General features: G+C 40.0%; 1 protein-coding gene across 10 annotated transcripts in view; it reads left to right on the top strand.

Moving 5' to 3' along the window:
* The first annotated feature begins 2 nt into the window (after positions 1-2).
* NUP98 (nucleoporin 98 and 96 precursor) overlaps positions 3-8,979 on the top strand; it is a 105,921-nt gene continuing 96,944 nt past the window's right edge. For 6 of the 10 annotated variants that reach the window (XM_070626057.1, XM_070626052.1, XM_070626055.1 and 3 more), the window contains exon 1: positions 68-271. The gene's annotated coding sequence lies outside the window, so the exon portion shown is untranslated. Of the gene's footprint in view, positions 272-8,979 lie in introns of all 10 variants that reach the window. The other 4 variants (XM_070626053.1, XM_070626056.1, XM_070626051.1 and 1 more) reach the window with 1 other exon arrangement.

Raw genomic sequence — 8,979 nt, 5'->3', positions numbered from 1 at the left:
CAATGAGTAACAGGGCGGGCCTAGAGTGGCGGCGGCGTCCGCCAATGCGCAGACAGCGAGGGCGGAGCGCCCGGAGCGAGCCTCTGACGGCAGGCGGCGTGTGACGCAGTCGGGCCCTCTGCGCGCTGCGCCCGAAGCGGCGGTAGGTGTCGGTGCTGGTGGCGGCGGCGACGGTTTCGTGGCGGCCGCGCGCTGCTCTCTGAGCGGCGGGTGGCGGACGGGCTTAGGCCCTCACTCCTGACACTTCCCCTCCCCCTCCCCCCGGACAGCGGTAAGTCGGGAGCCGGGACGGTGGCGGCCGGTGATCGGCAGGCTCCTCCTCCCCTCAGGGCGGGCGGCTGCGCGGGGCGTCCCAGGCCCTTTCCGCGCGGAAGTCTTGTGCCCCGCGCGCACATTCTGCCCTGAGGGAGAGGGCTGGGCCCGCGACTCTGCGGCCCCGAGGCCTGGCTCTTCGGGCGCTGGCGGGGAATGGGTATCGGGGGCGTCTGGGCCCGGGGGTCTGCCGGTGCAGCCTGCGCTGAGGGAGCGCCCCTCTCTCTGGTTGTACTCATTCATTTGCCCGGCAGTGGTTAGGTGGGCCCGGCCCTGTGGGGGGCAGCGCCTGAAGACCCTGAATACGGCCTCCCCAGCACCTCTTGACTGTCGTGCGGCATGCGCTTTATTGGCCTTGGTCTTTGCACGGGGGAAATTTGCAGCCTGAGGGTTAGGGCGGGTGGGTCGGGAGTTTGTTAGCTTTTTAAAACAATGCCTGAGAGTTAGGTCAGTTTGGTGGAGTAGAAGGTTGTTTTGTGTTCTCCCACGTGTTCCGTGTGAAGCTAGATGGGCTTTCTGGATTACTATAGCCATAAGGACCTTAGAAATGAAGCCAATCCCCCTACCCTACATCACGTGCAAGTTTTATAGATGGAGAAATCGAGGCCTAAGGGAAGGGACTGGTTTAGCCAATGCCAGATCTGACACAGTCCAGAAATTTTTTTACTACACCACCCTCCCTGAGTGCTCCAGGCTCCCCTCGCTGAAGGTTCCCTTTGGGGGGTTGGATGGGGCGGCGGGGGCATTTGGTGGTTAGAAGCAGACATAGTCTTCAGTTGCTTTTGAGATTTAGTAGCTACCAGCTCTGTTCATGGTAAGGCAGAAGCTTCATCGGTGGTACCCCGACCTAGGTTATGAGACCTAAACCTAAAAGTTGGTCAAAGAATTGTCAGTGATGTTATGTATTAGCAACGAGTCGACCAAACTACGTCATCGGCTAGTTTCCTGTTCCAAATCTAAAATTTTTGTTTGTGTCAACTCCTCGTGACTCAGAAGACAGAGTCCAGTTGGTGACCCACAACAGTATTGAAATAGAAAGCGGGAAATATAGACGGGACTCAGAAAAGTAGGCAGCACTTATGTAGTTCTTGTACTTTGGAACTCGTGGCTCCTCTCTGGTACAGAATTCCAAGTATTGTAGTAGAATAAGATGAGAAAATTAAACTCCATTTTGGAAGAAGAAAAGAAATTTTGGCAGAAAAAAAGAAAGAGCAGTGCTCTATTCCCAGTGACAGTCTTGTAAATTCAGAGAAAAACTCTTGTTAACTGAGTGACAGATGGTATGTTTACTTAGTGGCAGAAGTTAGGATATTAAAAAAATAAAACTGAAGTTTGGACAGGACGGAGGTACTGGGAAATACTTTGATAGAATTGTTTTTTGTCTCTTCATTAACATTTGATGAAATCGAATTAGTTGCCACTTTGGTCCATTCACGTCAGTCAGATCGTCACTTTGCTCTTGTTTAGATGACCAAGCAAAAACTGGAAAACAGTGTGTAAGAACAGAAGAAAACTGGAGTCTAAATACTAAGACGTGAACAGGGTATATTTACGGTGACATTTTCTCAGTTCAAGCATCACCCTCTTCTGAGAAGCCTTTTCTGGCATTCCCTCCCCTGCAAGCTTCCATAACACTTATTTGATACATCTATTTATAGTACAAGTCATTTTGTATTTTAGCTGTTTGTCTGTTTTTTAGACTGGGAAAATATTTTTGTCTTATCTTTGTATTCAGGTTGCTTGGCATATGGTAGACCCTCAGTAAGCATGTTTGCGTGAACAAATAAACAAATATGGGGGAGTTAAACCTAAAAATAGTCAATAAAGAGTCTGGGCATTTGTGTGCTCCTGAATATAGGGCCCAGATAGAGGACCCATACCGTTCGTATATTACATAATACGTTGGTGCCTGACTTTATTCATGTCCGCTAGCTCCTAGATAGCTGAGAGCAAGTAGAACTTTTAGGGAACCAAATTCACAGCTTGAAAAAAGTTATACTATTTTATTGTGATATTATTTTTATGGTGTCAGTTAACCTAGGAAGTAAAGAGTAATAGTTCTGATGTTTAATTTCCAATAAAGAGCACATTCATAATTATGCAATTTGTTGAAAGGTTAGAGGACTAAGAAATTTAGAGATTTAACAGTAGGTGTTAGAGGCAAGGTGTGTAGACAATGTTTCCTGAGAATTTGGTGTATTCTTTGCATTTGAAATTGAGCCTAAGTATTTGGCACAGTACGTCTGTAGAGCAGAGTTTCTCAGCCTCGGCACTATTGACATTTTGGGCCAAATAATTCTTTAGTGTAGGGGAGTTGTCTTGTGTTTTGTAGGATGTATAGCAGCATTCCAAGCCTCTACCCGTTAGATACCATAACACCCTGTTAATGCCCCCCCCAGCCGCCGTCCCCCCAATCAAGAAGGTCTCCACACACTATCAGATGTTCCCTGGGAGGCAGAATCGCCCCGGCTTGAGATCACTGTTCTAGAGGAAACATTCTCAATATTTCAGTAAAATCATACCTTTATTTTGTTAACATTGTCCTTGAAAAACCCTTAAATTGTTGAAATCTGATTTCTGGAGCTGAAAAGAGTCCTAGAGTTATTTTCTTTAGTTTCTACTTTTATTTATGTAGTAGCCTCCTGTTCTCTGGGATAGAAGAAATCAAGGTCTTGTTTGAAAAGGGATAGGCCGTTGGGTAAATAAAGCAATATTTATCTCTATTTTTGTGGAAGAGGGCAAAAGAGCTTGTAGTTGAATTGATGTAATTAAGTGGGATGCTGTGTAATTCCATTGTCTTTTCATTTCACTGATACACAGTACTTGATGCCACACAAATATGCATCGATCCAGAGGTTTTGTCCCATTGTACTAACACTGAGAATTTAATAAATACTGAGAATTATTTGCCATATTGAAGAGTTTGTACCTAATTCAGTGTAATGTGAAGCAGTTGCAATTTTTTAGTAGAGAAGTAAAAATTGTTTCTTAAAATAAAGCTCTAGCTAAGTCTGATACTAAGAGTGAGTTTAAGCTGGTGGGTAGTAGGGTAGATTGGAAAACGTGAAACTGGAGTTAGGCAGACGAATTAGAAGGAGGCTATGGCAGTAGTCTAGGATAGCAGTTCTCAAAGTTTGTGGTCTCTAGACTACTTTATACTTTAAAAATTATTGAAGATTCCAAATAGCTTTCGTTTATATGGGTTGTATCTACTGGTATTTACTGTACAAGAAATTAAAACAAATTTTTTAAAAGGGTTATTGATTTAAAAAATAAACTCACGTGTTAACATAACAATGTTATGAAAAATTACTAAAAGATTTAGTCACAAGGGTGGCAATATTTTACATTTTTGCAAATCTCTTTAATGTCTCGCTTAATAGAAGACCACTGGATGTGTAGATCTTCTTTTGCATTCAGACAGTTGATAGAATGTTTTGGTTGAAGTATGTGAAGAAAATCCAACCTCATATGGATATGTAGTTGGAAAAGGGAGGAGTGTTTTAATAACCTTTTCATTTCAAATAATTGTAGGTATTCTTTGACACTACACTCAAACCTTTTTAAAGGTTTGTTGCAGTATGGAACCTGAAACCATATGATTTACTTTTGTACTCTTGGTTCTTGGACTTTGAATGGATATTTACCCATGCATGATTTTATGACATCATACATTGGTTATTTAGAAATCATTAGTTCACTGAGGTATGCAGCTCTGCCAAATGTGGACAGATTTAATTATACAGTTGTTAATATTTCCACCTATCTCATCAGATAAGTCTTTTTAAGGATTGGGAAACTGACAGCCTCATAGTGATGGACATAAGTTTTCAGAATTCTCATTTTCACTTCAGATCTGAATAACCATAGTTTGTCATTCATTCTTTGAAATAAAAATGGCGTTCAATGAAAAATTCAGCTGTTTTAGCTTTCTACTGAAAAGTAATTACACAAGTGTTTTACTTTGAAACGCCTCTTGTATTTCAATATGCATGTGTGCTTTTGAGTACTCCCATTTTATTCCAGAGAATAATCACATTTTTACTAACCACATATTAAAAAGGTGTGTACTGAAATGTTGAGAATTAATACAATCAACAATTTTTACTCTTCATCAAGGACATTCAAATGAAGTGGGTTTGGGTTTTTTTTCATACTGTAAGTGGGTGGCAGGCAGTAAAGAATTCAGTGACAGTACAGTTTGGGGCCATTGTCTTGATTCGTGTTCAGATTACAGCAGTTTTATACACCTTTGCTTTTTGTACCTCAATGCAAAGGTCAGCATAGTAAAGAAAAAAAAAAAAAGGCAGATAATGTCTTAGTATTCTTTTGAAAATAGTTTTGACTTTATGGACCTTCTGAAAGAGGTCTTGGGGACTCCTAGAGACCTTTGACCCACACTTGGAGAACCACTAATCTAGGGCAGTGATTTTTCACACTGGTTTTTACAGCCCTAAACTTCTTTGAAAGGGCTCAACTGGTAGATCCTACTGTACCCACCCCACTTTACTTCAGCCAGAGCAGCTTCTGCTTATGTCTGTTTTATGTATTGGGTTCCATAGCTAAAAATATTTGAAAACCACTGATCAAAGGGGAAAGAATTGAGTGCCTGAATTAGGACAGTCTTTTCAGGAAGGGAACAGTTCATCCTCCATAAATACATATTGCAGTCATTCGTCACTTCACACCTTTGTGTAGTCTTAGTTCCATGTGCTTCTTTGACACAAAGATTACTGGTATCTGCACACCTAACCCTTCTTCCTGGAATAAGCTTTTTAAGGAATAAGCAAATGAATTTGTAAGTAAAAAAGGTGAGTAGTTGGGAATGAGGCTAGGGATGTGAGATGAGTGAAAGAGAATGAGTGATCAGAGTGACTCGGTAATTGTGTATGTGTGTATGGGGGAGTGGTTGTTTCTGTTTGCAGTGGTGCTTTATGGTTGTGTGAGATGGTTAGTAGATGACACTGCATTGTTGGGAAATAAATCATGTTATGTGTGGAGTTCTAGCCAGGCATTGATTAACTAAGGTTTAGAGTGAGAAGAAATTATTACATTTTTCTAATTTAAAATATTGTAAAATGTTTGTTGAAAAACTAAATAAAAACTTGCTTTTGAGGAGCTCTGGTTTGAAGCAACTTTGTTGTCCTAACAGTCCTTTCGTGTAGGCTATATAATTTCTATTGTTCAGATGTAGAAATTGAAGTCTAAGAGGTTGAATATCATGACTTAATTACAGTTACACAGTAGCAAGTGGCAGAGGTTTTTTATTCCTTTTCAACTTTTTGGTTTGGCTTAATTTTAGATTTATAGAGAATCGCAGATACAGTATGTGGCAGAGAGTTTTAAATACAGATTTGTCTCACTCCAAAGCTCACATACTCTTTTCACTACTTCTGTTTGTAAAATGAGAGTTATATTAAGGAGATGAAAGAACGTGAGCACTGTGAGGAAGGAACCATGTTAGATACTATGGATTATTTTAAATTAATGTAAGATATTGGAAGATATTCCTAATGGAAGATATTGAGCAAAATCAAGATGCTTTTTGCTAGAGCAGCAAACAGCTCATACACTCAAGTAGCAGGTCTAACAGCAAATATATTGCATAACCAAAACCAGCTGGGAGGCATTAGTTTATGTAATAGGGGTTGGAAAGGGGGAGGGGAAGGGGAAGTGTATACTGATAAGAGCCTGAAGGGTCTATTCTGAGGCAGTCTGGTGAAGCAGGTGAGGCTTGAGCAGCAATTTTTAGAAAGAAAAGGGGGCATAATTTTTGGAGAGGAAAGTGAATGTTCTAACAAAGGGAATGGCTAGATCTGAAGAGTGATCATAGGAAGGATACTGTAAAACAATTAAGATGGTAGAAGATAGTTTTGCTGGGATGTGATATTAAGTGATTAAGACTAGGTTAATCTCTTGTTCCTGGAATTCTGTGTAATTCTTCCATCACTCCTCTCCCATCCAAGGCAAAAATCAGCATTTTTCCATTCAGTTTAACTGCGGATGATAATTCCTGCCTTTTCTAGTACTTATGTGAAGATTAGATGAGAGAATATTTGAAAAAGTACTTTGTAAACTGGACAGTACTAAACTCCTCCGTTCATCTAGCAAATATTTATTGTTTTGGCTCTTTACTGAGTTTGATACAAAGGAACTCAGTGAAGTAGAAAGAAAATTACTTCTCATTTGTGTAACTTTCTTTTGTCAGAGATCAGCAAGCTTGCTTAGTCATTGGTAGTCACTTGGTTGTTAGCATATTTCGGGGTCTGTCCAACACTTCTCTGGAAGAGAACTGTTTTGTCATTGCGCCCAGAGTTCACAAAGCTCACAAAGGTTGGAAGTGTAAAACAGGACATCAGTTTGTTGAGCTTCAGTTCAGACAGTAGGGGAATACCGGATTACTGGTGTCTGTTATTAAAGCTACCTCTTTCTTATATCTGACTGTCTGAATTATTAATAAGAAGATTGAGCATAGAGAGCAGAGTAAATTTAAGGGCATTGTCTCTTTCTGTATTGCACTATTTCATTTTTGTTTTTTCTTTCTAAATATATCTTATACAAAAAAAATTGCAATGAGTAGAAGTAAGTCCATCCATAACAGAAGTGGTTAATCTTTGCCGGAAAGTTCATCTAGGCCATGGAGATGCCTTATAAATTGTCAGTCCGTAGGAGAGATTACCTTTCTGGCAACTAGAACTCCCGTGTTTGCCAGAGAAGTGTCTCTTTCCCCTGATAGTGCTGGATTAATACTGACAAATTTTGGTTTAATAGTTTCCCTATTTATAGTGAATGCAAAGCCATTTCTCTTTAGTTGTCCGTGTTCTTTCTCTAGGAGGTCTAGACTCTAGGAACACAGCTTCTAGAGTCAATAATAGCTTTATGATCTTAGGCACAAGTTACTTCTTGTGCCTCAATTTCACCATTTGTAAAATAGGGATAAAAAATACCTACCTCATTGGATTCTTGGGAGGTTTATGTGAGATAATTCATAAAAAGTTCTTGGAGCAGTGCCTGAGACATAGTAAGAATGCAACTGTAAGCTGGTGTTATTTATTCTAGGAGAGTTTCGGTTTGCACCAGGTTAATATGTTTGAAAGGAGAAAGACTCGAATGTGTGATATGAGTTTAAACTTGAATGGACGTAGAAGTTCCACACATTTCAATCTCTAGGATTACTTCCTTCTCTTTTTTTTTTTTTTAAAGATTTTATTTTTTCCTTTTTCTCCCCAAAGCCCCCCGGTACATAGTTGTGTATTCCTCGTTGTGGGTTCTTCTAGTTGTGGCATGTGGGACGCTGCCTCAGCGTGGTCTGATGAGCAGTGCCATGTCCGCGCCCAGGATTCGAACCAACGAAACACTGGGCCGCCTGCAGCGGAGCGCGCGAACTTAACCACTCGGCCACGGGGCCAGCCCCACTTCCTTCTCTTTTTTGAATGGACTTTCTAATTTTCTTTTTAATGGAAAAATGGAGTTAGTTGGAAATATCTGCATCCTCTAAATTGTTGTCGTTGTTCATAGAGAGTGAATTCTGAATTCTCTGAATTCTCTGCCCCGTCTTATTTCCTTCCTTTCTCCAGAGGCACCACTTTTATGTATTTTTCTAGTCTCTTTCTTTACTTTTACTATGTATATATTTACCCATAAATAACAGTGTATTGTCTTTTCTATTTTACATAAAGAATCTGCCAATTGTATCTTTTTGCAACTTACTTTATTTCATTAAACATCTTTTACTTGAAATAACTCATAGGGTAACTTTGTCCAGATGTTCTGGTGGTACCTTATTCTTGATACCATATCCTGGAAACATACTTAGCAGAGTGCTCTGATTTACTCCTTTAGTTGGGTAATTTAAAGTTAATGACATTACTACATAATAAACTGGTAAGTACATTTATTATATACTTAACATAAGAGGGAAACTGGGCTTGGTGTTGAGATATAAGGACAGATAGGATAGGTACACAAATACCCATTCTTACCTATGTACCTTACTTACCTTGTACTCTTTCCCTCTCTTCTGTTTTTAGTCCCTCAAGGCCCTGTTCATATTCTAAATCTCTGGGAATTTTTCCTCACATTTCCTGACCTAATTTTGACTTCCTGTTGTAATCTTGGCACATATATGCTCTTCACGTTTTTAACCTGTGGGTCCTTTATCTGATTGTTTCAGAAAGTACAAACTCAAAACCTTTTGGGGCCAGGCAGCTGATGGAAATGATACTGGGTGGGTCTTGTGGTGCCTTGGAGAGTACATGGCTCTGACCAAAGGGGACAGTTGCTACTGAGTTCCAGACTGTTACTGCTATGAAGTGATAGCAGTCCTGGTTTGCTTAAAACTTTTTTCATGAGAAGCCAAAAACCTATTTTTCTGACATACCTATTTTAAATGTTATCAGCTAGTTTAAGACAATATATACGTAAACATTTCTACGTACATGTGTATGTATATAGTATACCATATATATGTAACAGGCCAAAGAAAGAAGTGTCTGCTGGTTGTATACAACCATTTTGTGATCTCTTTGTTTTTGTACCATCTGAAGTAGATGGTAAATCTGCCAAGAATCTTCCTGTTCATGGCTTCCTTTTGTTGTGAGAATTAATCTAGCATAATTTTATTTATTAGCTTGGCACCTGAGCTAACATCTGTTGCCAATTTCTTTT

Source organism: Equus przewalskii, chromosome 6 (assembly GCF_037783145.1).
Source record: "Equus przewalskii isolate Varuska chromosome 6, EquPr2, whole genome shotgun sequence".
NCBI lineage: Eukaryota > Metazoa > Chordata > Mammalia > Perissodactyla > Equidae > Equus > Equus przewalskii.
This window is presented reverse-complemented; position numbering and strand designations above follow the sequence as displayed.